Source organism: Macaca mulatta, chromosome 16, assembly GCF_049350105.2.
Source record: "Macaca mulatta isolate MMU2019108-1 chromosome 16, T2T-MMU8v2.0, whole genome shotgun sequence".
Taxonomy (NCBI): domain Eukaryota; kingdom Metazoa; phylum Chordata; class Mammalia; order Primates; family Cercopithecidae; genus Macaca; species Macaca mulatta.
In genome coordinates this window covers 71075840-71103746 of record NC_133421.1, presented here as the reverse complement: position 1 = coordinate 71103746, position 27907 = coordinate 71075840, and the positions used below count along the sequence as shown (strand labels likewise).

At 42.5% G+C, this 27907-nt stretch overlaps 1 protein-coding gene and 4 long non-coding RNA genes across 47 annotated transcripts in view; 3 read left to right on the top strand and 2 right to left on the bottom strand.

The window, feature by feature from the left end:
• KANSL1 (KAT8 regulatory NSL complex subunit 1) overlaps positions 1-27907 on the top strand; it is a 196535-nt gene that overhangs the window by 23895 nt on the left and 144733 nt on the right. For 6 of the 43 annotated variants that reach the window (XM_077972206.1, XM_077972220.1, XM_077972217.1 and 3 more), the window contains exon 1: positions 8794-9354. The exons of 20 other annotated variants lie outside the window; for them this stretch is intronic. The gene's annotated coding sequence lies outside the window, so the exon portion shown is untranslated. Of the gene's footprint in view, positions 1-8093; positions 8423-8793; positions 9759-27907 lie in introns of those variants that run through there. 17 more of the 43 variants (XM_077972210.1, XM_077972207.1, XM_077972222.1 and 14 more) reach the window with 8 other exon arrangements.
• LOC144335838 (uncharacterized) lies at positions 283-27096 on the top strand. The gene is made up of 3 exons (XR_013407032.1): positions 283-1023; positions 1658-3365; positions 26847-27096. It is a non-coding gene; the product is annotated as an uncharacterized LOC144335838 (long non-coding RNA).
• LOC144335828 (uncharacterized) lies at positions 3586-5347 on the bottom strand. Its single transcript, XR_013407021.1, has 2 exons — positions 4992-5347; positions 3586-3746 (listed from the first exon to the last, which is right to left on the bottom strand). It is a non-coding gene; the product is annotated as an uncharacterized LOC144335828 (long non-coding RNA).
• Positions 6277-8060, bottom strand: LOC144335826 (uncharacterized). The gene is made up of 2 exons (XR_013407019.1): positions 6609-8060; positions 6277-6381 (listed from the first exon to the last, which is right to left on the bottom strand). It is a non-coding gene; the product is annotated as an uncharacterized LOC144335826 (long non-coding RNA).
• Positions 15876-18432, top strand: LOC144335824 (uncharacterized). Its single transcript, XR_013407017.1, has 2 exons — positions 15876-16914; positions 18401-18432. It is a non-coding gene; the product is annotated as an uncharacterized LOC144335824 (long non-coding RNA).

Here is a 27907-nt window from a genome sequence, read left to right as displayed (position 1 = left end):
CATGTATACATTATGCACATAGCTTGAAGATAATTTCTTTTTTTTACCTTTTTCTTTAAGAGATGATGTCTCATACTGTTGCCTAGGCTGGAGTGCAGTGGTGTGATCCTAGCTCACAGCAGCCTAGAACTCCTGGGCTCAAGTCATTCTCCTAACTCAGCCTCCCAGGTAGCTGGTGCTAGCTGGTAGAGATGCACGGTGCCAAGCCCAGCCAATTTTTTTTGTTGTTGTTTGAGACAGGGTCTGATTCTGTTACCCAGGTTGGAGTGCAGTAGCGCCATCTCTGCTCGCTGTAGCCTCCACCTTCCAGGCTCAAGTGATTCTCCCATCTTGGCTTCCTGTGTAGCTAGGACCACAGGCGCATGCCACCACACCTGGCTAATTTTTTGTATTTTTGGTAGAGAGAGGTTTTGCCACATTGCCTAGGCTGGTCTTGAACTCTAGAGCTCAAGCGATTCACCTGCCATGGCCTTCCAAAGTGTTGGGATTACAGGCCTGAGTCACTGCACCTGGCCTTAATTTTTTTTTTTTTTTCAGAGATAGGGTCTTACTATGTTGCCCAGGCCGGTCTTGAACTCCAGGGCTCAAGTGATCCTCCCATCTCGGTCTCCCAAATTGTTAGGATTACAGGCATGAGCTACCACAACCGAACAGTTTTATACACTATTTTAAATAATTTTGTTCATGAAATAAACAATGTTTCTGATGAGAACCATCAGAAGCAAAGGTGTCACGTGTGGAATTTTCTATTTGAGGTGTCATGTTGGCACTCAAAGAGTTTCAGATTTTGGATTTTCAGATTAGGGATGCTCAACCTGTAATATATTTGTGTTTATTTTAACAAAAGTACATCTGATTTTACTACAATCCTTGATTAAATTGATACTCCAAAAATGTTGCTCCTGTATATATTCAGTGGCTTTGGTTACTCCCTTGTTTGTAGGTGTATGTTCATGAGTGTACATAGAACCAAGTTCAGGAATCCAAGAATTAGTGGGTTAAAAGTAATGTTCTAAGCCGGATGTGGTGGCTCACACCTGTAATCCCAGCACTTTGGGAGGCTGAGGTGGGTGGATCACCTGAGGTCAGGATTTTGAGACCAGTCTGGCCAACATGGCGAAACTCCATCTCTACTAAAAATACAAAAATTATCCGGACATGGTGGTATGCGCCTGTAGTCCCACCTACTTGGGTGGCTGAAGTAGGAGAATCGCTTGAACCCGGGAGGCGGAGGTTGCAGTGAGCCCAGATTGTGCAGTGCACACCAGCCTGGCAGCCTGGGCAACAGAGCGAGACTGTCTCACAAAAAAAAAAAAAAAAAAAAGTAATTCCCTTTCTGAGAATGGTATGCTGCTTCATTGGAGGAAACAGGTCTGCCATCTTCCAAAATCCCTAGGTTTGCCATGCCGTTAGAACAAGATTTTACATGTTGCATCATAACTTAGAATCAGTAACTGACGTTATATATATATATATACACACACATGGTTCATGCCATTCTGCTGCCTCAGCCTCCCAAGTAGCTGGGACTACAAGTGCCCCCCACCATGCCCGGCTAATTTTTTGTGTTTTTAGTAGAGATGGGGTTTCACCATGGTCTCAATTTCCTGACCTTGTGATCCACCTGCCTCAGCCTCCCAAAGTGCTGGGATTACAGGTGTGAGCCATTGCACCTGGCCTGTAAAAACATTATTTAAGGTGTGTTTTGCCTTGTACACCTGCTGTCTCCTTTTCTCTTTGAATATTTTTCCTTCGGACTCACTTTTATCAGGCCCTCCACAGCTTGGCTGCTCACAGCTGCCTTGAAGTTCTGCATATTTACCTTTATGTTTCCTTTGGAAAAGAACTCAGGTAGTTTCTTGGCACGTTTTGGGCAAATTCTGACATTCAACTTCATTACCTGATAAAACATTTGGGTCCTGCGTAGATTGCTTCATCTGCAAAATCAGTATATTAGAATGCTCCTTCTATGTTTGGTCATTGAACTTTCAGGGTTAACCACACATTGTAGTTATTTGAGAATTTTAAAATATTCTAAACTAAAGTTAGAAGCATTAGAATTAACTAAAATTCACCAAAATAATCAGGGTGTGTGTGTGTGTATGTGTGTGTGTGTAAACTCATTGAGGAACTTTATTAAAATGTTCGTATAAAATCCTGGTTAAACTTCTTGCACTAGAAATGAGTGCTGGTAGCTGCTATTAAATCCACCACTGTGGAGAAGACCAACAACCTTGGGTGTTAGATTTTAACAATAGCTGATGGCCTGAGAGAACCTGACTTGTTTCTTTTAGTGATATAATTGTATTCAGTTGAGCTTTAATGCTCTTCCGAATTATCCCAAAATAAATTATTTCTAGATTTACTAGTACATTTAGGTTTAACCTATAACAGTAGTGTTCTCATTACTAACACAGTTAAATCAGGAGGCTGCCTAATAATTAGTTTTTCTTTTGTATGAATTATTGGGTCAGTTCTGTGGTGAGATGGTAAAATAATATCTTTATGTAAATCTTGCAATTTATATCAGTAGTATGAGGAGGAAAAGATCTTGTTAGGTTGGATTGAAATGAAAGAATGCTATGCATTTTTGTAATACTTTGCCATTTATGAAATGCTTTTGTTTAATCTTACTGAAAGTTTGTTTCTACTGGATTCAGTACATAAAAATACTGTATGATATTTTGAATCAGTTATGGCCTCCATTTAATGAAAAAAAAATCTTGATTTCTGAGCTTTGTAGTCATTATAATCAGTATGAGGATTTTCTTCTACTTGGATTTGGCCAAATCTTTATACTTGTGAAACTGTGAAATAGGTAGTATTGTTTAGGTTTAATGTCTTTAGCATGTTTGCACTTCCAGTTCACCAAGTGAGTAGCACTGGTGAATTAGAAGTGGGAAAAGTGAGAATTGAAGACTGAGAGACCCTGATCCCAGCTTTGAGGCTTTGGCAGTCTCTTAACTGGCTTCTGTTGGCCTCATTTTCACACTAATAAAATGTGGTGGCTGAACATATTCCTTCTACATCCTAAATTTTTTGACTTAAATTTCTTCACTTTGGTTCAGTTTACTCTGGTTTTCTATTTAATATTTAGCTGGTTAAATATTAATGTGAGAACATGCCTCAGTTTCAGCTTAAAGATGTTTCTTTCATAATTTTAATATTGGTTTTTACATAGGCTTATATGTTCATTTCTGTGATATCTAGAATAAATTCTTGAGCTTAATAGGTACTCACTAGATTTTTGTTGAATTAAATGTATTTTAAGTATTTAATGTGGCATTAATTAGATTTATGATTGTAAGTAATTGTTCTCAGAATTAGAATATGTTTTTAGGGAGCTAAAAGTATTTTTATGTATAGTGTTATCTAAGTTCATGAATGAAAACATTGTTTGCTAGACTCTAGACCGGGATTTTTTTTTTCTTTTTTTTGAAACAGAGTCCCGCTCTGTCACTCAGGTTGGAGTGCAGTGGCGTGATCTTGGCTCACTGTATCCTCCACCTCCTGGGTTAAGCAATTCTCCTGTCTCAGCCTCCCAAGTAGCTAGGACTATAGGCATGTGCCACAATGCCGGGCTAATTTTTGTATTTTTAGTTGAGACGGGGTTTCGCCATGTTGCCCAGGCTGGTCTCAGACTCCAGGCCTCAGGTGATCCACTTGCTTTGGTCTCCTGAATTACAGGCACGAGTCACCACGTCCAAGCTTTTTTTCTTCTTTTTTTTTTTAATTAGGTCCAAGTCCTAAGAAGATAGGTATTTGAAGTTTGAATTAGGAAAGAGGTGCTGATTTTTGCTTAACTCAGATTTTAACCTTTAAAGTTTAGAACTGTGGAAAACAGCTTCTTTCACTAATAAAAATAGTTAAACTTAAGAGGTAGGTGGTATTACTATCTCCATTTTACAGAGCAGAATAAGTACTTTGCCCAAAGTAACACAAATAACAAGTGAGGGAGACAGGATTAGAATCTGGGGCTACCCTGGGTCCTGTGTGCTTAAGTACTACACTCTACCTTTTTCATTTATTCAGTCAGTTCTTATGATGTGTCTCTTTTGTGCCAGGCCCTGGGCTAGGTCCTAGGTAAGTAACAAAAAAAAAAATGGGTCCCTGTGCTTTTGAAACCAAATGGTCTAGGCTTTAGGACTTGTCCCGAGTTAATATATAATAATTGCTTTTTTTTTAAGTACAAAAAAAGTTATTCATTGTTCTTTTGAGATTAGTTTGGACATACGAGGTACTGAATTTGTGAGAGATTATTCTGTTTAGGAATTTCTGCCTTGTTTAGAAGGCCTGTGGTAGGGAAGGTAGAAAGTGCCTTTTTGGAATACATTTATTATCTATAGATGAGAGTTATAGATCTTAAATTAGAACAACCACAGTTCCTGCCTGCAAGGGCTTTCAGGATGGCTTGAGGTGGCAAGACTGGTATATGAAAACAACCTCAGAGGAATTACAGAGAGCATTTAACCAAGGGTAATGTAGTGCCAACTCTGTACATTATTGGTTCTTTTTTTGAGACAGTCTCCTTCTGTCGCCTAGGCTGGAGTGCAGTGATATGGTCTTGGCTCACTGCAACCTCTGCCTTCCGGGCTCAAGTGATTCTCGTGTCTCAGCCTCCCGAGTAGCTGGAACTACAAGTGTGGACCACCATGCTTGGCTGATTTTTATATTTTTAGTAGAGATGGGGTTTCACCATGTTGGCTAGGCTGGTTTCGAATTCCTGGCCTCAGGTGATCTGCCCACCTTGGCCTTCCGGAGTGCTGGGATTACAGGCGTGAGCCACCGCGCCTGGCCTACATTATTGTCAAGTGAAATAAGTAGATGATAACAGTGGTGTGGTGGAATATAAGAGGATAATATGAGTTGTAGGTGGATTGGAGAGAGGAATGAACAAGGAATGGTGGTAACAAGGGATGGTCCTCTTTTTCTAGGTAGAGAAAACACAGACAAAGATGGATGGGTACAGAGTTGTGTATAAGAGGGAATACCTTTTCTTTTTTCTTTCTTTCCTTTCTCCCTTCCTTTTTCTTTTCTTTTTTTGAGACAGGGTGTTGCTCTGTTGCCCAGGCTGGAGTGCAGTGGCGTGATCATGGTTCACTGCAGCCTTGACCTCCTGGGCTCAAGTGATCCTCCTGCCTCAGCCTCTGAGTAGCTTGGACTACAGGCGTACGCCACCACCCCCGGCCACATTTTTTTTTTTTTTTTTTTTTGAAGAGATGAGTGAGGTCTTGCTGTTTTGCCCGGGCTGTTCTCAAACTCCTGGGCTCAAGCAATACTCTCACATTGGCTCAAAGTGCTGGGATTATAGGTGTGAGCCACCGTGCCTGGCCATGGAATGTCTTTTCTGAGGAAGAAATAATAAGATTAGTTATATAAAATACTGTAATCATAAAGTAACATACAAATACTAAAAAACATTGGAACTTAATCATTGTTTTTTGACTTCATTTATAAGGAACCTAACTCAAATTGGCTTAAACAATTAATAAATGTTTATTGTTACATTGTTCTAATGTGGCTGGAAATCCAGAAGTCATGCAGATTGTCAGGATTGGTTGATACAGTGGCTTAATGCTATCACAACGGACCAAGTTTCTTGCCAACTCTCTATTCCCTTTGATGTTGGTGGCATCTTCAGGCTTGCTGCAAAGGTGACTGTAGCAGTTTTGAGGTGTCACTGTCTGAGGAAGAGGGACTTTTTCCTTCATCATTTTTAGGATTGAAGAACCTTTTCTCACAGTTCTCTTTTGGAGGCTGTCCAGGGGACTTCTTCTCATATCTTATGGCCATTCCTAACCAATCATTGGCAAAGAGAATGGGTTAAAACTAATCAGAATAGAGTGGATATTGGAGAGTCAACATGACTATTCCAAGAGTGATTTGAAATGTGTTGGGTTTTTTTTTTTTAAATCACTTTTCATTTTGAGACGAGGTCTTGCTCTGTTGCCCAGGCTGGACTACAATGGCATGATCATGACTCATTGCAGCCTTAACCTCCCAGGCTCAAGCAGTCCTCTCAGCCTCTGGAGTAGCTGGGACTGTAGGCACATGCTACCACACTTGGATAATTAAAAAATTTTTTTGTAGAGATAGGGTCTCACTATGTTGCCCAGGCTGGTCTCCAACTCCTGAGCTCAAGTGATCCTCCCACCTCACCCTCCCAAAGTGCTGGGATTACAGGAGTGAGCTACTGCACCAGGCCTTTTTCTTTAAATCTTTTTTTGTTTTATGTTGTGTGTAGGTGTTTTCAATCAGCCTTTTGGACATCCACTATTTTTTGGGGGGAAATTTAAGAAAATTTATTTCTCTTCATAAGATTTTTGTGTAGTGGCTCATGCCTGTAATGCCAGCACTGGAGTCCAGGAGTTCGAGACCAGCCTGGGCAAACATAGGGAGACTCTGTATCTACCAAAAAAAAAAAAAAGAGAGATGGAAAAAAAAATAGCTGGGCATAGTGGCATATGCCTGTGGTGCCAGCTACTCAAGAGGCTGAGGTAGGATTGCCTGAGCCTGGGAGGCTGCAGTGAGTTGTGATTGCACCACTGCACTCCAGCCTGGGCGATAGAGCAGGATCCTGTCAGAAAAAGAAAAGTAAAAGTTTGTGCCTAGGAAGAAAGATGTCTGATTTTAGATAAGAATATACAACAGGTTGACTGATTTAAGTGCCGTAAACCCTGTGAACTCTTGACTTTTGCACTAAGCAATGAGAGAAAGGGGAAGCTGGAATTGATATTTCCCCCAAATGCATGGTTTTAAAAATGAGCATTTCCACTTTTCAACTACATTAGAAAAATGTATTTCATATAATCTTGCTTATTTGGTTGCCTAATTAAATCTGACACTTGAGTCTTAAAAATTTGGTGCACTAGTAGGATTATTTTGTTATGGTGTGTCTGAATTTAATATTTAAGTATACGCTGCAAAGGGCTTTGCCTTATTTGGTGTTTTTCATTCTGCTAATTTAGATTTCAGAAGCCTCAGATTGGGGCTCTAGTTCGCCATCTATTGGTCCAATACCCTTCTGCTGTATTTTGTGGAATTACTATTTATATGTGTATGTGTATGTGTGTACATTAAAAAAGTCAATTAAAGTTTTTCCCCAGGGTTGTAAGTTAAAAATCCAAGACTAAAGACCTCTTTTGGATGTGTATACAAATATGTTTACATATATTAGTTTATTGTTTGTATAAATTTGACCCTATGACTCTAAACTGCCTGCTTTTGATATTTGAGAACCATGACTATGCTTGAGAGTGTGATTTTAAGAGTACAAATGGAAACTCGCAGAAACCTAGCTGCAGATGTTGCAGGGGCAGGTGAGTTAGTGTAACTTTGTGGGAAGACTAAAACCGTTCTATAACGACTGTGAGGGTGTTTTTTGATAAGCAGAAGTGATGTATAATGCCGGATATTGGTTCTGGTAAGCCACAAAAGTCTTCCTTTTTGGTAGTAGAGCATACATACCCTTCTTATCTGCCGAATTTGATGATTTAATGATTCGAACGATTTTTTTTCTTCAGTCATTTAAGCTAGTTTTGATGAATCCTAGATTAGTCTTTTAAATCTCAAGATACTGCACTCATCTTTTGGCAACTTTTTCTTTAAAGGGTGGTAGAATTACACTTTGTATTACATTATGTTTCTGAATTCTTTAAGTCTAGGAAAGGTTCCATTATTTTAAGGCCCTATTTTGGGGACAATATAAAGTTCTGTACTGATAAACTGGTCATGAGAAATGATAAGGTGCCACCACTTTAAATCAACTCTGGTAACGAGGTGGGAAGTTAGCTTTTTGTTGTGAGATTTGTGTTTCTCTATGGAGTTCTTTGTTAAACTTTTAGCATGGCAGTGAACTTCCTTTTGGTGGCGGCAGGAAGCATAAATACTCATTGTGTAATGCCATTTGCCTGTTTTGGCGGATCTGCCAAGCCATGACACCCAAAACAAGACGCTTGTTTCTTCACGAAAACTACAGTTCCCAGCGGGCCCGGCGCCGGCGGGGCCATCACTTCCCCTCTGGCTCCCGGCTGCCCCTTCCCGGGCTGGCCCGGCGCGGGCCCTGGCTTGGGCCTGCGCAGTGACTACGTGCGCCCCCCCAAGCCCGCTCCACCCCGCCCAACTCTGGTGGCTGCGGAGCGCGGTGCTGGGGCTAGTGCCCAGCCGTGCTGCAGTGTACGGAGGCTGGCTGCTAGGGACAAAGGGCGGGCGGCGGCAGCCGCTTCACTGGTCAGGGAGCTTTCTGCAGGGTTAGCCCTTGGAATAGTGTGGCGCCGACGGCCTTAGCCTCTTTACTACACAGTGCAAACAGTTCCTCGCTCACGTCCTCTCGCTCCGCGGCGCCGGCCCGCCCTGCCCCTCAACCGGCGAGCCGCACCGCCGGCCCCAGCACGGAGGGAATGTGACGGCGTCAGTGCCTCAGGTTAGACTCACCTCGGCCGCAGCGAGGGCTGGCTTCCCCCTGCCGCAGTGCTGCGTGCCGTCGCCGCACGTCCGGGGCAGCTGGGGCCGGGCGCCGCGGCCTCCGCAGATGGAGGTACAAAAACATCGGCCACGGCGAGGAGCCATGACTGAGGCGGCGGCGGCCGCGCCTCCTGGCGGCCCGCGGGGGCGGCGCGGCGGGCGCCCCCTGGCGGCGCGCCGGGGTGGAGCGGCCCTTCGCCGCCGCAGCCGCAGCCGGCGGAGGCGCTGCTGTCCCTCCTCCCCGTGTCCCCGGCGCTCGCCCGCTCGCTCGCTCGCTCCATTCTCCCTCCGCTTCAGATTAAAGGGGGGGGAGGGAAAAGGAGCTCGGCCGCCATTTTCCCAGTGCCGCCACCACCGCCGCCACCGCTCGCGGAGCCGGCGGGAGAACCGAGCACCGTAGCGAAGCCGACTCGTCTCGCCGCGGCGGCGCGGGGGGCGGCTGAAGCGCGCTCCCCGGCTGGAAAGAGGCGGCCGAGGGTGGCGGCCTGGGTGCGGGTTCGGGCTGCAGACGGCGGTGCTTGTTTGTGCGGGGCGGGGGGGCGGCTTCACCCTCTGCCCCCGCCCGCCCGCCAGCCCTCCCGGCCGGGCTGCGGTCCCCGGCCGTGCTCGGGCCCTGTCGGTGCGGAGGAAGGCCGAGAAAGGGCCCGAAAGAGAAGAAAAAGCAGCCGCTCCCCGCCGCCGCCTTCCCCTCCCCCTCCGCCTCGCCCCCCCGCCCGGAAAGTCAGGGCGGCTCCGGGCGCCGGGGGGAGGAGAGCGGCGGGCCCGGGCCGGAGCCGCCGCCGCGCGCCCCCGCCCGCCGCTGGCCCTCGGCGCCCAGGCCGGGGGGCTGTTTGCAAACTGCGCCCATTTTGTGGGGCTGAATCCGCCCGGGCTACGCTCCTCCATCACGTGGTAGGTGCTGCTGCTGCTCCTCTCCTCCTCCTCCTGCTGCCCTTTCTCCTTCTCCTCGCTCTCCCTGTGGCTCCCATTTCTCTCTCTCTTTGTTAGTTGTAACTAGAAAGGCAGGGCAGGGTAGAAAAAACCCCCGGAACTTTAAATGGCCTCTCCGGGCTTCCCCGCTGCGGGTCCGGGCTGGGAGTCGCCCCAAGGGCGGGGGTGTGCGGGGGCCCTTCCCCAGCAGCTGCCGCCTCGTTCGCCAGCTTTTCCTTTGGCGTTCTATTTAAAAAGGCGGCCTGGAGAACATGATTTATTCCCGTAAAAGAACCCCCCAAACAAACTCTGGCTCTCGCTTTGAACTTCTCTTGACTGCAAAAGGCCTTTCTCTGCTCGAAACACACGTCTTGGCGCGTTGCACGGTTTGTATCACAACTCTGATTGTTTCATTTATTATTTTTGTTGCCTGTAAATTCAGGTCACTTACGTTTTCAGATGTAGTCTCCCTCAGGCGGACTTTTTTTTTTTTTTTTTTTTTAACTAAAGAGGAAGAGGCATTTATTTGCTTTTAAGTGAGTTAGAATCTTTCTGCCTTTTGGGGGGCCTGTTTTCCGGCTGACGGTCTTTTGATTCTTAGCAAATAGTTTGATTTTTTTCCATACGATAAACAACCCTACTCCCGTGTTTTACTTAAAAATCCTCTTGTTTTCCACTATTGGAATCCCAAAGTGGATTTGTAGAGAAACGTGTTACTTAACTATTGCTTATTGATTGCTTTAGGGGAGAAGGAGTGAGTGACATGATGGCGCCACTTTAAATTGCTCTTTCCTCTTCCTCGGTCCCCCCCACCCCCCTTTATCCTGGAGGTCACTGGAGCATTTTCTGTGACCTATTAATAAAATTGTACTTGAGGGTGTTAGAAGCACAACTCGTAGGGGCTGGAGTTTAGTGCCCCTAGGGTCGACAGACCAACTCCCGCGGTCTCCAAAGTTCCGAGAAATCTCTTTTCCTCCAGCCTCGCCTCCCTCCCCTCCATTCACAATCCTGGTGTTGCCATCTCCTTTGTCACGTGGCTAGCAATCATTGTGTTTTTTTGTTTGTTTTGAGGTGTGTATTTATATTTTTAAATTGCAGCTCAGAGGAACCTTTCCTCTTCGCTTTGGAGAGATCAAAACGTTTTACTTGTTTTAGTTTTAGAGTCGTAGAACGTTTTAAAATAAACGATAAAATTACATAATCTTTGCCTTGCATAATCATGATATAGTTATAGATTGCTACTGAACTTCGTCTTGAAAGTCCTTTGAAGTATGGAAACTAGTACGTTAGAATATGTTTTCCGTTTGTCAGGGTGGTCTGTAATTTCTATTTTCTCTGCTTTTTGGGTCAGTTAAAGGACCACTATTTACAAAGGCTTAAGTGGGTGTGTTTTCCCTTTCCTCTTTTCTATAGGCTCTACTTGGTTCCTTTTCTAGCATACCGTCTGACCAATTTAGAAAATTTCAATTGTCTACAGGCGTTGTCAGTTAAAACTGTTTTTTAAACCTTCTATCAACAGTGAATACTTTTGAGTAGTAATTGTTTTCTGCCTAATACTAAGTGTATTTATTAGCATTTCGGTTTTGATCTAGAAAATTTTTACTTTTAATCCTGTAGTTTTAGAAGTATATTATTCCTTTATCTGTTTCTTTATATCAGTTTTTCCCATAATTGGGTAAATTCCTACTTTATAAAATACAAAGTACGTTTCTGTTTTTTCTACATAGTTTAGTAGACATTTTTTCCAATTAAAAAAATCTATTGTGAATTAAGAAACTTATTTTTTTTAAAAAGTAAATATGAAATGTGATTCTTGAGTATGCATTAATCCTGATTTACCGTGTACATTGTCAATGGTTTGGACCATTTTCTTTGCTAACAGTTACATCATGTCATGTGATATGTGCAGTGTGATGTGTAGTTCTAAAAATAAGGCAAGGTAAAAATGCTCATCCCTTGGGAATTTAAAAAATGTATTATAAATGTGGAATAACTACCTTCAGTCGTGAAATTCTGAATTGGGTTTCCACTAGGTTTATGCAACAAAGTGTGCCGTACTTTTGACCTTTAGCATATTTGGTGTATTTGTTAGTACCTCATAATTTGAGGTGATTGACTTTATTTTTTGAACTACTTGGAGGGAAACATTAAATGTTACAAAGGTTCTTAATGTCTGTATTATGATGAAGATGGTTGTCTCTGATGACCACCTCATTTGAGTATATACAAGTGTCTGTGATTGTGATTGTGACTAGTTAAAAGAATGATCAGTTAATTATTAGAGCTTTGTGGTAGGGTGGGATTTTCGGTCTTTCCATCTATATGAATCTACTGAAGTGAAGTATTTTAGAAGTTTTCTTGCATCATTTCTGAAAGTCACATTCAGAACATTCGTATTTGACTTTGGTGCTTTACCAGCGTGAGATGTTAAATTTTTGTCTGATTTTCTTTCCTTCTGCCTACACATGTTATTTCTCTGGTTAAACCTGCAGAGCACTCTTTGTTAGGTGAGTGTTTCCTGGTGAGGAAAATTCTGGAAGTTAAAAAATGAGTAGGCCTTTAGTTCACTTGTGAACTTATATCAAGGTAAGAAGAAAGTGAAATAACTGTACTAAACTTTTTTCTTCACTGCCACTAAGGCTGCTCTTCCATCTCTAGTAACGCTACATTGTAACCATTGTCTCTGCATCTTCTGAAGAGTATTGAGTGGACCGCAGATTTTAATTGCATTTTAAAGTGAGTAAGTTTTAGGTTCCTTCTGTTTGTTACGACCTGATTTGTTTTAGTCTAAACGTAGGGGTGTTGTGGTTGTTTGAGAAGGCATTTTAGTATTGAGTGGTTCTAATTAGGCCCCTCTGTGATTAAAGCTTAGCTCCTTGTTATATCAGACAAGCAATTTTTTTTTTTTGGAGACAGGGTCTCGTTCTGTTGCCCATGCTGGAGTGCAGTGGTGCCATCTCAACGCATTGCAGCCTCCGCCTCCCAGGTCCAAGCGATTCTTGTGCCTCAGCCTCCTGAGTAACAGGGACTACAGGCGTGTGCCACCACGCCCAGCTACGTTTTGTGTTTTTAGTAGAGATGGGGGTTTCACCATGTTGACCGGGCTGGTCTCGAACTCCTGACCTCAAATGATCCACCTGCCTCGGCCTCCCAAAAGTGCTGGAATTACAGGCATGGACCACCACGCCTAGCCTAGACAAGCAATTTTTAAAGTGTGCTTAAAAACACCAAACTAATCCACACTGGATTTTCTGAACAATAGTAATAGTAAACGCCATGTTTAAAGAGTAATGCTTATTCCTTTTATATTTTTTCAGCTGGTGGGGAGATAGGTAGGGGCTATTTTTTTATTCTTGGCGAGTCCATTAAGACAGAGATAAGCGACTTTCTTTCTAGATAGATGTATATAGTTTTACGTTTTATTGTCCCTCTCCACCCCCCAACAAAGACCTCTCCGTTTCATCCCTTGAGTTTAGAGGGGAGGGACTAGGGCAAACTAAGTATGTGGTTGTCTGTTAATTGCCCCAGAGTAAATCTTACTGAGTGGTTTAGAGATTGTTTCTTTTTCATTTTAGAGATGAGGTCTCCGGGTCTGGCTGTGATTCCCAGGCTGGCATGCATAGATGTGATCATGTGCGCTACAGTTTAGAGTGCCTGAACTCCAGGGCTCAAGTGATCCTCCTGCTTTAGCCTCCTGAGCAACAGGAGCATTCAATCTTGTCTTTTTTTTTTTGAAACAGAATCTTTGCTCTGTTGCCCAGGCTGGAGTGCAATGGCACGTTCTGGGCTCACTGCAACCTCCGCCCCTAGGGTTCTAGCAATTCTTCTACCTCAGCCTCCCGAGTAGCTGGCATTACAGGTGCCCACCACCATGCCTGGCTAATTTTTTTCTATTTTTAGTAGAGATGGGGTTTCACCATGTTGGCCAGGCTGGTCTTGAACTCCTGACCTCAGGTGATCCACCTGCCTCAGCCTCCCAAAGTGCTAGGATTACATGCAGGAGCCATCCGGCCCGGCCCCTTGCTTGTCTTACTTAGAGTTTTAAAGCAGCTTTTCGTTCGTACTCTTCATTTTAAATGTTTCTACTTGATTGATTTGATTATTCTACGTCTTGGGAAGCATATTTAACCTTAGTGCCTCTTTATTTACTTACCTTAAGAAAGGAGTACAGGGCAGGTTCTTAAGTAAAATGGCCCCAAACAACCTGGCTTGCCTACTGTGTTAGTGCAAAGAACACTTGGACCATGTCTTTTTCCTAAAATTGGACTTTATAACTGTTTCTTGGAAGTCTGTTTTAAGACTTTTTTTAGTTCTCATGTTGCTTCTGAAGATGTATGTTTAAATTATAGTTTTTATGCTGATAAGCCTCTGGGCATGCTAAAAGTTGTGCAGAACAATAGTTTATAACACAAGATTCCCTCATCAGTACTTCCCATTCCCTGAAATGTGAGATCAAAACTCAGTTGAACCACACTATGGCTGTAGAAGACAGTGTGAATTAGAAAAGAGAAATATCCACTGTACTAGCATTCACCAGCGTTTGAAGGCTATCAGAAGATATAGGAGGTAAGTGATATCCTTGGGTGTCACTTGCAGATTGAGGGGAGAATTGTGGGTCATAGGAGAGGACTAGTATGGCAGGGGGTAACTGTTATTTGTTTCTTTGCTAAGCCTTGTGCCTTTTAGGATGTAGAACAAAATACCTAGGAGAAAGTAAGCCAAAAGGTGTGATTTGCCAAAATACCTGGGCTCCAAAAAGAGCTGCAATATATATTTTTCTTTATTAAGCATTTTCTTGTCTTTGGTAGAATAAAGGTAAAGCTAAAACAGAGTGCGGAAACTGACTTGACCAAAGTAGAAAACACAGCTCATGTTTATGAATGAAAAACAAATGAGTTTGGGCAGTCTGAAAGAAAGAAATCAGACATTTTATATAAAGATTTTAAACCTTTATGCAAAGAGTCCCTTTAAGGTGGAGGAGACCTTTTAAATACTTGTTTCCCTATTTAGTAGCACAGTGTGGCAAAATAGTTGTTTAATAATTGTTACTTTCTGCAAGCCTTGCTTTTCCAAGATTTTAAGCCGCTTCCACAGAGTGTTAACATTTGAAAGCCCTTTACTAGGAAATTATTTAGTTATGTATTTTATCGTTGTTGACTGTGAACTTGCCCTTTTTTTATTTCCCTGGCTGTAATTTTTTTACAATTAAAGTTTCTTTCCAAGATTTTGAGAGTCAGGAAATGTAAAGTGGAGGTAGATTGAATGCAGTTTTATCTAAATGTTATTTTAAAAACTCTGGTTCTTGTAACTTGAACCAGGAATCCAAAATGAGATCTTACTCTGAATTTTAATTACAGCAGATTCTGCTCTTATTTGGAAAAAGTTGCTTGAGTGACATCAAACTTAATGGAGTCCCTCACCTTTTAATTCCTTTTTAAAAAGGGAACAGCTTAAGGTTTGACTTGGTTAAAGTATTAGGGAATAAAAAAGATGAATAACAATTTTGTTGTTAGGACGTTAAACCAAAAATTGCTAACAACTCATATCCAGACTTTCCTCTTGCTACTTGTTATTTGGCCTTTGTGACTGTTTGTTAGCACCTCCACCAGAGGGTGTGAAGGGAAAGAGGCTCAATGCCTCTTTACTGTAGCTAGTTTCTGGTTTGCTAGTCTAGGAGAGACACTTCATAGAAATACCAGTCTGGGCTGGGCGCGGTGGCTCACGCCTGTAATTCCAGCACCTTGGGAGGCCGAGGCGGATCCCCTGAGGTCAGGAGTTTGAGACCAGCCTGGCTAACATGGTGAAACCCTGTCTCTACTTTAAAAAAAAAAAAAAATTACAGAAAAAATTAGCTGGACATGGTGGTGCATGCCCGTAGTCCCAGCTACTCAAGAGGCTGAGGCAGGAGAATTACTTGAACCTGGGAGGTGGAGGTTGTAGTGAGCTGAGATCACATCACTGCACTCCAGCCTGGGCAACAGAGAGAGACTCCGTCTCAAAAAAAAAGAAAATAAATACTAGCCTAATAAGTTGAACTGTCAGGAAAGTTTCATTAAACTCTCCATTTGTTACCATGGAGAACTGAAGCTCTTTGAAGACCTTAAGCATGTCTCCAAAAAATTGGACTGTATTTTTTTTGCACTTAGTGATTTACTCCTTACCCCTTGCCTCCCAAGAGAATGAAAAATGGATATAAGTATTAACATTAACATATAAGACTTAACATTTTATTGGCATCGGAAAAATGTACTTTTAAAAGTCATTAATTGACTTTTCTCTAAAGGGATAAAGTAGGTTTCAGTGGGAACTCAGGAATTTGGCCATGGACCTTTAGAATTCTTTTTTTTTTTTTTTTTTTGAGACGGAGTCTCGCTCTGTCCCCCAGGCTGGAGTGCAGTGGTGCCATCTCAGCTCACTACAAGCTCTGCCTTCCAGGTTCACGCCATTTTCCTGCCTCAGCCTCCTGAGTAGCTGGGAGTACAGGCGTCTGCCACCACACCCAGCTAATTTTTTTTTTTTTGTATTTTTAGTAGAGACGAGGTTTCACCGTGTTAGCCAGGATGGTCTCGATCTCCTGACCTTGTGATCCGCCCGCCTCGGCCTCCCAAAGTGCTGGGATTACAGGCGTCAGCCACCGTGCCTGGCCTCCTTTAGAATTCTTAAAATCTTCAAGAAGTCGCTGATTTTAGGATTGTTCAGGAGCACTTACACCAACTATTAGGGCTTGTTGGAAAGAGATATGATAAAAAGTATAATTTTTTTCTCTTTATCTTTTGTGAGCTAAAGACTGGTAGGAAATTGGAATTCAGTCATAGCACAAAAATAGGATAAACACCATTAATAGTTTGATATATAGACATCCTTCAGAAAAAAATGTTTTCTTGAGATAGTATCTTGCTGTGTTGCCCAGGCTGGTCTTGAACTCCTGGACCCAGGCAGTCCTCCCACCTTGGCTTCTAGAGTAGCTGGTATTACAGGCATGAGCCATGGTGCCCAGCCTATCCATGTATATATATTTAATGGGATCATAGTTGTTATATGGCTTGATCTTTTTAATTAGTTTTTTTTTTTTTTGTATTACAGTTCTTGAGTGAAAGCATTGTGTATACATCTTTGAGTACCTATGAGAATATTTCTGTTGGATAGATTTCTAGAAGTGCAGTTGCTGGGTAAAAGTTTGAGCATTTACATTTGTGATTTTGATGGCTATTACCTTTATAATACTATGTAACCAAATTTAATAATAGCTTAAAAAGTGTAATTAAAAGGTTTCCCAGTCTGAGTACAGGTGCTTGGTCAAGTAAATAACTGGAACTTGTGGTGGGTGAAGTCTATCCTAGGTTCAGCTGATGCCCGTTCTTGTTAGGTGGTTGATCACTTCAGACATCCCCATTAACATCCTAATGGATCTTCATCTGATGGGTTTAGCATAGAATGCTCAGGTTGCTTAGTGTGTGTTGGTCTGCTGTTTGCCAGGCATTGTGCTGCATGTAGGGGACAGAGATAAAACAAGCTATAACCCTCCTTTTTAAGAAGTACATAGTCGGACAGGCACGGTGGCTCATGCCTGTAATCCCAGCACTTTGGGAGGCCGAGGCTGGCGAATCACGAGGTCAGGACTTTGAGACCAGCCCGGCCAACATGGTGAAACCCTGTTTCTACTGAAAAATACAAAAAATTAGCTGGATGTGGTGGTGGGTGCCTGTAATCCTAGCTACTCGGGAGGCTGAGGCAGAAGAATTGCTTAAACTCAGGAGGCGGAGGTTGCAGTGAGCCGAGATTGTGCCACTGCACTCCAGCCGTGGTGACAATGAGAGGCTGTGTCTCAAAAAAAAAAAAAAAAAAAAAGTACATAGTCTAGGGAAGAAAGAGATGGCAAATTTGTGAGTTTATATTGTACCATGAGCAATAGCCAGGGTGTCATGGGAGTGCAGTAAGAGCCTAGAGGGAGGGACCCCACCTCAACCTGGGAGTAATGGGGAATACTTGAAAGAGCATGTATGTAACCTTGAGCTGAACCTTGAAAGAGTAGCATGAGTAAAGGTGCAGGGGCATAGAAGAGCCAGGGAAAGTACGTTTCACGTGGCTGTAGTGAGGACAGGCTGGAGATGAGGTCGATTGTAAAAGGGGGCAGATAATGGTGTGTGGGGAATTTGGCCTCATCCTTACTCTAGAGTCAGTGAACGATTTTAAACGGTTAGATTTAGGTTTACCCCCTCCTTTCATTTTTTCTTCCCTTTCTAATAATCATTTTGGGTAGTGTACGCTAGATTAGATAGGCTTGCTGAGACAGGAAGAAGGAAGAATAGTTGGGAGATTATTACTGCCTGAATTACTGTAGTACACAATGAGGCTCTGCACTAGGGCAGTGGCACTAAGGATGGAATGAATGTGCCTATCATTCTGTGTGTTGCCAACTCTCACCCTCTGTGCACCAACTCACCCTTCAAAATTCAGTTAGTATGTTATCTTTTCTAGAAGCCTTCCTTGACCCCTTCAGGTGAAATACAGTACTGTATCAATCAAGGCTACCTTCACACCTAATTTATATTTTACTATCTTGTATCTGGCATTTAGTAGATGTTTAAATTAAATATTTATGGTAAAAAGTAAGTTGGTGATTGAGGTCATGATTCACTCACATAGACAATGTTGAGGAGCAGGAGGAAGTTTTAGATTTGGTGTTGGGGCGGGGAATGGGTTTTGAATATGGTATGCTTGAAGTAGTTGTATAGGCAATGCTGAGTTCTACTCATTTCTTTCTTTTTTTTTTTTTTGGAGACAGTCTCATTCTGTCACCCAAGCTGGAGTGCAGTGGTGTGATCTCAGCTCACTGCAGCCTCTGCCTCCCGGATTCAAGTGATTCTCGTACCTCAGCCTTCTGAATAGCTGGGATTACAGGCATGCACTACCACACCCGACTAATTGTTTCTATTTTTATTATAGTAGAGATGGGGTTTCGCTGTGTTGGCCTGGCTGTTCTCGAACTCCTGATCTCAAGTAATCTGCCTGCCTTGGCCTCCCAAAGTGCTGGAATTACAGGCGTGAGCCACCTTTCCCGGCCCTACTCCCTCCCTTCCTATACTCCTTCCCTCCCTCCCTCCCTCTTCCTTTCCCTCCTTTTCTTCTCTCCCCTCCTCTCCTCTCCCCTCCTCTCTCCCCCTCCCCTCTCTCCTCTCTTCTCTCCCCTCCCATCTCCTCTTTTCCTTCTTTTGAGACAGAATCTCGCTCTGTAACCCAGGCTGGAGTGCGGTGGTGTAATCACAGCTCACTGCAACTTCCACCTGCCAGGCTCAAGTGACCCTCCCACTATGCCCAGCTAATTATTATTTTGTTAGAGACTGGGTCTCAGTGTGTTGTCTAGGCTGGTCTCAGACTACTCCTCCTGGGCTCAGGCAATCCTCCTGCCTTGGCCTCCCAAGTGTGAGCCACCATGCTTGGCCATCATTTACTTTAAAAAAAGAAGTGTTTTTGTTTGGGTGGCTTTTTTGATGGGGGCTATGTTGCCTAGGCTGGCCTTGAACTCCTTGGCTGAAGCCATCCTCCTGCCTCCTGAGTAACTGGGAATACAGGCGCCTGCCACTGCACCCAACTCCTACTCATTCTTTAGGTTTCAGCCTAGATGTTCTTTTTTCTGAAAAGCCTTTTCTGACTCCGCCTACTTCTCAGCCTGTATGAGGATTGTCCCCCCGCCCCCAAATCACACAGTAGTGTCTGTCTTTACTTCTGCTTGTCATCCTTGTATGTACTTACTGTGGTGCTTTGAATACTCTAGGCATTTTAATATTTATTGGAGATACTCAGTAGGTAGTTGGTGTTCTTTGACTTTCCTCTAAAGACTAAAATTCAGAATTTACTCTCAGGCAGTTGGGACCCTTTCAGTTTAAGCCTTAAACTATCTAGTGTAGTAGTTAAAAGCGTTAACTACTTTAGCATTATGGATCCTGCCCCTGCAACTTCGTAGTTGTGTGATCATGGTCAAATTACTTAACTTCTTTGAGCATCTATAAAATGAGGACAGTAGTACTTACCTTACATTGTTATTGTGAAGATTAAATAAGAGAGTATATGTAAGGTATTAGCATAGTAGTTGACATAGTAAAAGGCTAATTAATGTTGGTGAACAACATTTGTAATAACCTATCCTGCACTCAGGAATTACTCCTTTAGTAATATAAAGCGTTTTCAGTTAAGAAGTCCTATTGGCCAATGAGATTGATGATGGTCTTGTGGGGTGACACACATTATCTCTTTGTTTTATAGTAAAATTTTTGTCTCTCCTTCCCCTTTGTATTCCACAACAAATCTACTTTTCTTTATGTGTAAAATAAATACTTTGTAGTACATTCCATAATGTAGCTTGCAGTACTTCATCACAGATCAGTGTGTAGCTGTTCTTTTCCTCTCTTTCTCTTCAGAAGCTGTACGTATACCACCCGATTCATACAAGTTGTTCTATGGATCATGCCTCACGTCTTTCCCATTATTTTGATTGTGTCAATTTTTTGATTCGTGTTTCCTCCTCTTTCTCTTCTTAGTAAAATTTTACACTTGAGGGAAACCCCCACGAGGCCTTTTTGACTTCTCTAGTCCAGTCATTTAGGGCTTACAGTGCTTACTATGTACCAAGCTCTAGATAAAGTTAGCATGCTAAAGAAGGGTGCTGTTAAGGAACTTTGTCTTGGAAATAGAATTAGTTAACAATTAGGGAAAATTCAGATAATTTGAACTGAATGATAGTGACTTTAAGTGCATTATACAATTCAAGCAGGAAGAAAGTGATATGAATTGAAAGAGTCTAAGAAGTTTGTGGAGATGCTATGTATTGAAAAATTAGTTTGGGGACAAAAAAAAAAAATAGAAGAAGGAGCTTCCAGGTAGAGGTAGCAACATAAGCAAAGATATGGAGTTGGGAATCTGTGGGGAGTTCTGGGTCTGTATCAATTGATGTACTTGCTCTGACGTTATTATAAGTCTCATCTTGAAGAATGTGAACTCATTAAAAAGGTGTGAGGGGCTGGGTATGGTGGCTCACGCCTGTAATCCCAGCACTTTGGGAGGCTGAGGCAGGTGGATCACCTGAGGTCAGGAGTTGGAAACCAGCCTGGCCAATGTGGTGAAACTCCGTCTCTACTAAAAATACAAAAAAGTTAGCTGAATGTGGTGGCGGGCACCTGTATAATCCCAGCTGCTTAGGAGGCTGGGGTAGGAGAATCGCTTGAACCTGGGAGGCAGAGGTTGCAGTGAGCTGAGGTCGTGCCATGGCACTCCAGCCTGGGGGACAAGAGAGGGACTTCGTCTCCAAAAAAAAAAAAGTGTGAGGAACTCATTCAGAGTAGGAAAGTGAGATGATAAAAAGGTAAAGGAAAGTTTGGGGCACTGAGGCACTAGTCAGGAAGCTGTTGTGATAATCTAGACAGGAGCTGATGGATTGGATTGATAATGTTAGAAATACGAAGATGATATACCAAACCTGAAAAGCTTTGTGGGAAATGAAGAAGTGAAAAACGAAGGATTTCATCACAAAGGAGATGAAGTTATGAAGGAAAAGAGAGGTTTCTTTCCGTTCTTTATAAGCCATCACATTTTTGTTTGTCATGTATTTGGCCTTTTTGTTAGACTTTGGCCCCTTCACATTTCTGGATTTAAGCTTTGGTAGAGAATTTGACTATTATGTTCTGGTTGAAGTTCTCATTGCATCTTATCTGGATTATTGTGGTAGCTTCTTTATTGGTCTTTGCCGTCTGTAGATGCTTTTTTACTTTTAATCCATCCTACCCAACTGGTCTCTCTAAAGCACAGTCTGACGTTTCACTCCCATTTAAAAAAATGTTTAATGATGTTCTGCTGTCATTATATATATACACACACACACATATATATGTATATGTGTGTGTATATATATGTAATTTTTATTTTTCAGAGACTCGATCTTGCTATGTTGACCAGGCTCATCTCAAACTCCTGGCCTCAAGCAATCCTCTTGACTTGGCCTCCCAGAGTGCTGGGATTACATACCTGAGCCACTGCACCTGGCCTCTGCTGTCCTTTTTTGTTTGTTTGTTTTTGAGACAGAGCCTCTCTTTGTCGCCCTGGCTGAAGTGCAGAGGTTCAGTTTCAGCTCATTGCAGCCTCCCCCTCCCGGGTTCAGGTGGTTCTTGTGCCTTAGCCTCCCTAGTAGCTGGGACTACAGGCACCTGCCACCATGCCCGGCTAATTTATTTTATTTTTATTTTTATTGTTTATTTTTTTGAGATGGAGTCTCACTTTTGTCACCCAGGCTGGAGTGCCATAGCGCGATCTTGGCTTACTGCAACCTCCGCCTCCTGGGTTCAAGCGATTCTCCTACCACAGCCTCCCGAGCAGCTGGGATTACAGGTGCCCACCACCACACCCAGTTAATTTTTTTGTATTTTTAGTAGAGACAGGGTTTCACCATGTTGGCCAGTCTGGTTTCGACCTTCTGACCTCAGGGGATCCACCTGCCTCGACCTCCCAAAGTGCTGGGATTGCAGGTGTGAGCCACTGCACCTGGCCCCTCTACTGTCTTTAAGTCTGAATTAAGGCTATTTAAGGCTGTCCATTAAGGATCTGGCTTCAAACTGCCTTTCCACCTTCTTTCTACTGCTTCCTCTATTAAAATATGCTTTATATTTTAAGCAAATTGTTAATTTTTTTATTTTTATTTTTTGAGATGGAGTCTCACTCTTGTTACCCAGGCTGGAGTGCAGTGGCGCGATCTCGGCTCACTGCAACCTCCGCCTCCTGGGTTCAAGCAATTCTCCTGCCTCAGCCTTCCAAGTAGCTGGGAGTACAGGTGCCCACCACCACACTTGGCTAATTTTTGGTAATTTTAGTAGAGACGGGGTTTCGCCATGTTGGCCAGGCTGGTCTCCTGATCTCAGGTAATCTACCTGCCTCGGCCTCCCGAAGTCCTGGGATTACAGGCATGAGCCGCTGCGCCTGGCCCAAATTGTTCTTTTAACCTTCAGAATGTTGCCTTTTCCCACACAGCCTTGCCTTTTCTTATGCCATTTCCTTTCCCTAGAATACCACATTACCATTCTCCTGTCCTAGCCTATTACATAATGACATTTTAGCTAATTTTCAAGTCTCAGCTAAAATTGTGGCAACTTCATGGACACTTCCCTAATCATCCTTCCTCCTGTTTCTTTCCTTCCTTTGTGTAGAGTAATGAGGTAATGGTGAAGGAGGAGGTTAGTAGAAGCCACATTATGGGCACACTTTTCTTCCCCGTCTGATTTTTGCTTTTGTTTTCAGTGCACGTGCGGTTGTAACACTTGTCTTTTTGGCCACCCAGATGACCTATCTCTTCCCCTTTGTTCTCTGCAGCTTAATATTTTTGCAAGGTGGATGCTTCCAGGTTATTCTTGTGTATCTGGAGTCTTGTCTTGGGAATTTACCAGGAATAAATGAGGTTTTCATTTGTGGGTGTGGAGTTAGTTCTGACTTACAGTATTTGAAGCAGCTGGATACGTTTTGCTTTTGAAAGAGTATATAGATGTGTGTGTATGATCTTTATCCCTAGGATATGGTTCTCTATTGGGAGGTGTGATGTTGAGCCCCCCAACTCCCGTATTTGACATGTCTGGAGACATTTTTAATTGTCATAATTTTTAGAAGGGTACTACTAGCATCTAGCAGGTGGAAACCAGAGATGTTGCTAAACATGCTACTGCCAGGATAGCCCCCGTAATAGATTACTTGTCGTGAGATGTCAGTAGTGCTGAGGTTGAGAAACTCTATCCTAGAAGAATGTTTTTGCTTCACAAGTGCCACTTGTGTTAGGTAGAAGTTTGTCCTTGGACCGATAGTGCAATTTAGAATAATAAAATTAACATAGGAAGGGATCCTAGAGGTCACATATTTGAACTTTATCCCAACTTGTATTTCTCACAATGATTTTTTTTTTTTTTTTTTTTTTTTTGAGACGGAGTCTGGCTCTGTCACCCAGGCTGGAGTGCAGTGGCGCGATCTCGGCTCACTGCAAGCTCCGCCTCCCGGGTTTACGCCATTCTCCTGCCTCAGCCTCCCGAGTAGCTGGGACTACAGGCGCCTGCCACCTCGCCCGGCTAGTTTTTTGTATTTTTTAGTAGAGACGGAGTTTCACCGTGTTAGCCAGGATGGCCTCGATCTCCTGACCTCGTGATCCGCCCGTCTCGGCCTCCCAAAGTGCTGGGATTACAGGCTTGAGCCACCGCGCCCGGCCCACAATGATGTTTTGCATGATATTAATAGATGTAATGGGAAAAAGTGCTTGTTAAATAAGTTTGGTAAAGGTAAACATTTGCATATTCAGTATGATGCAGTACATTGTGAGTGTCCATCTGGGAAGTTTTTCTGAAATGTGTTTGCTTGCTGAGTGCATTTAACATCTTCCAGACCCTAAAATACTTCATTGAAAGTGAGAGAAACTATTGATTATCTAGCCCAACCTTTTTTGGCTAAATGACCTTGAATAGGTAGCCTTTTCTTTTATCTGTACAAGCTTACTGCAGAATCTCAATTTGTGTGAGTGACAGCAGGTGTAGCAGCTCCATCTGTATTTGTCAGATTATAGTTTACTTACTGAATGAACTAAAAATTGGGATATTTGGGGCTTGAAATTTTATTCTGAATGTACAGTCTGACTTTATCCCCACTGGTAAATTAGAAATTACAATCTCAGCCCTAGTTCTACTGCCCAGGTCGTTATGAGGATTAATCAGTTAATTATAGCTTTTAATGCTTTGTATTCTTTGGAGAAAGGTGATTTATCAAATAGGCTGTTGTGCTGTTTGTGTAGAACTGCTTCCTTTTTTTTGGTGTTTTTTGTGTGTGTGTGTTTTTTTTCCTTTAGCCCTGAACTTGCTTCTGTAAGAACTGCTTAAATTTGACAGTCTTTACCTGCTTTACATTGTCGATGATTGAAGCTTTTTGGATTTTGTAGGGGTCAAGTGGGATAGAAATTATTGTTTTGCTCTGTATATTAAATTTAAGAATGTTACTATGGGCTGGGCGCGGTGGCTCATGCCTGTAATCCCAGCACTTTGGGAGGCCAAGGTGGGCAGATCAGGAGGTGAGGAGATCGAGACCATCCTGGCTAACACAGTGAAACCCTGTCTCTACTAAAAATACAAAAAATTAGCCGGGCATGGTGGCGGGCACCTGTAGTTCCAGCTACTCAGGAGGCTGAGGCAGGAGAATGGTGTGAACCCGGGAGGTGGAGCTTGGCAGTGAGCTGAGATTGTGCCACTGCACTACAGCCTGGGTGACAGAGCAAGACTCCGTCTCAAAAAAAAAAAAAATGTTACTGTGATTTTGTTTTACTTGGAATTTTTAGCTCTTTAAGCATTTCCATTATTTTCTTTTTGTTTCTCTCCATTTTATTGTACAAGTTAATACATGTTTATGGTGGAGACTTTACATAAGCCAAGAAACAAAAGACAAGAATCTTACCAATGACTTTTTAAAGCAAAATTGAGATGATACTGTGTTTTGTTTTATAACTTTTTTCATTTAATAATGAAGCAAGCACTTTTCCATGTTAGTAAATATAGCTCTGCAACACTTATGGTTGCACAGTATTCCATTGTATGGATATTTAATAATTTAACTGAGTTTTTGGTGTTCAGTTTTCTTTTTATTATAAACAACATTATGAAATATTAAAAGTAAGTCTAGACATAACAGGGAAAAGAGTAAAGTACTAAACTTAGGTAGTGGTTTATGGCAATTGTAGCTAATTGCAAACTAGGTGCATTTTTCCTGTGCATTAAAAAGCCATGGAAATTTATTCCTTCTATGTTAGCTTTTTGTTTCCAGTGTAATAACGGTGCAAATAATACTGGGTGGTTGCACCCGGTACATGGCCAAGTAATTGAAAGTATTTTATTTCATCATGATGGCATCCTTGTGGGAAAGGCTGTGTTACTTGTAGATGAGGAAACTTAAAGAACAAAATAGTTAAGTAACCTACAGGAGGTGGAGCCAGGGTGGGAACTGAGATATCGCTCACTTGAGCTGGTGCTCCTCTTATAAATATCTTTGGGATCTCAGCTAGTATTTCAAGTCAATAAAGGGAGAGGGATCTGGAGTTGTCTTCTTTTTTTTTTTTTTTTTTTTCCTTTCACAATGGTATTTCTTTGGTATAGAAATCCCAAGATTTAGGAGTTAGGAATGGGAATTTCTTCTGAAAAAGTAGTAACTTTTTCCTCTGCTCTGCACTCTCTTCCCTCCCCCACCCCCTTATTTAGATGATTGTTTTAGTAACTATACTATGCTGTGTATCCTATGGTGATATTGAAACCAAGTAGAAGGTGCAAATCAAACTATTGCCTTTGAAGTGTATATGTTAATGTCAAGTTCATAGACATCATTTCAGAGAAGTCTTGGAGTAGATGGGATTTATATTTATTTATTTATTTAAGATGGAGTCTTGCTCTTGTTGCCCTGGCTGGAGTGCAGTGGTGCAGTCTTGACTCATTGCAACCTCTGCCGCTTGGGTTCAAGCGATTCTCATGTCTCAGCTTCCTGAGAAGCTGGGATTACAGGTGCTGGCCACCACACTCAGCTAATTTTTGTGTTTTTAGTAGAGACAGGGTTTCACCATGTTGACCAGGCTGGTCTTGAACTCCTGACCTCAGGTGATCTGCCTGCCTTGGCCTCCCAAAATGCTGGGGTTACAGGTGTGAGCCACTGCGCCCAGCCAGATTAGATGGGATTTAAGCCGGCATTTTTCTTAAAGTTGTAAGCTTTAAAGAATTGAATAATTTCAGAATAACTTTGATAAGTTTACTACTTAAGCACCGTCTGTGGTGTGATGTTAATTATGACCTTCTTTTTCATTTGTGCTGGAGTAAGACTGGGTTTTCCTAAGTTTTATATAAGTCATAAAGCATATCTGAGCCCTTGCCTGGGTCCTCAGAGGGAAGCTGTTTCCTGCGCTTGCTAAGTCTTACTGTATTGCTCTCAGGCAGTAGGGTACAACTACTCTTCAAATGTTGTATTAATCATCTGGCACCAATAATATGCCTCCTTGCATTGCTCATATCAGCTATATATTGACATTCAAAAGAGGAGGAGATTGAAAGCAAATATCTGATAGTGATTTTTGTTTGCCTATGGGAAAAACCCTTTGCATATTATAAAACTGACTCAGAATATTTTGAACAACTATCTTGGTCTAGCTTGACTGGTCTATAACACAGTGTTTAATAATATATTAGGAATTAGTATTATATTTAAAATTAGAAATGAGAAAAGACAACATAGAATAATTTGTGCCACACAGAATGCCATATGCCAGAAAGCACACAGGAGAAAACTCCATAAGCCCTGAAAATCTAGTTCTTTTATAGAATGTTGGTTAAAATACAACCCTGGGACAAGAAACTTATGGTATTAGTAATTATATGAGGCCAGGCACAGTGGCTCACACCTGTAATCCTAGCATTTTGGGATGCTGAGGCAAGTGGATCACCTGAGGTCAGGAGTTCGAGACCCGCCTGACCAACATGGTGAAACTCCATCTCCACTAAAAATACAAAAATTATCCGGGCATGGTGACACATGCCCGAAGTGCCTGAAGTCCCAGCTACTCGGGAGGCTGAAGCAGGAGAATCACTCGAACCCAGGAGGCAGAGGCTGCAGTGATCTGAGATTGCGCCGCTGCACTCCAGCCTGGGCAACAGAGCGAGACTACATCTCAAAAAAACAAAAAAACACAGCAATAGACAGATTTGACCCATACGTGTATTGGTGCTTTTATGAATAATGTTTTCTCATTTATTTGAGTATTTTTATGTTAATGATTCGAATTGTCGTACTATAAAGGAGCTTACTATAGTGCTGTAGGGCCTACCATCCCATGTTGGTATTGCTCCAAAGATAAACTTTTTTGACTAAATTGGAGATTGCCCTCATTTGGGGTAGGGAATGGGGGTGCTTAGTCCAGTGATTTAACAAGCATTTTGGTCTCAGGACCCTTTTTTCACTCTTAAAATTTGTTGAGAACAGCATGTAACTTGTTTTTCTTAGCAACTTGGAGAAATTTTAAAAAATACTTAATAAGTAATTCAGGCTGGGCATGGCGGCTTATGCCTATAATCCCAGGAGTTTGGGAGGCTGAAGCTGGGAGTTTGATACCAGCCTGGGCAACAGAGTGAGACTCCATCTCTACAAAAATTCAAAACATTAGCTGGGCATGGTGGCAAGCACCTATAGTCCCAGCTACTGGGAGGCTGAAGCAGGAGGATCACTTGAGCCCAGGAGGTTGAGGTTTCAGTGAGTCATGATTGTGCCCCTGCACTCTAGTCTGGGTGACAGAGCTAGACCCTGTTTGAAAATAACAGCAACAAATAAATGATCTGTCTTGCACTTAAACATTCACTGGACATTTTATTGTTCACTGGGTCACGCAGATCTTCCAAATGTTACACATTACATTATGTGGAATCAAAAATTCACATTCATTAGTATCGTCACAAGTCTGTCAAATCAGAAATGGCTTTTAAAATATTGGGAAAGTCCAAGT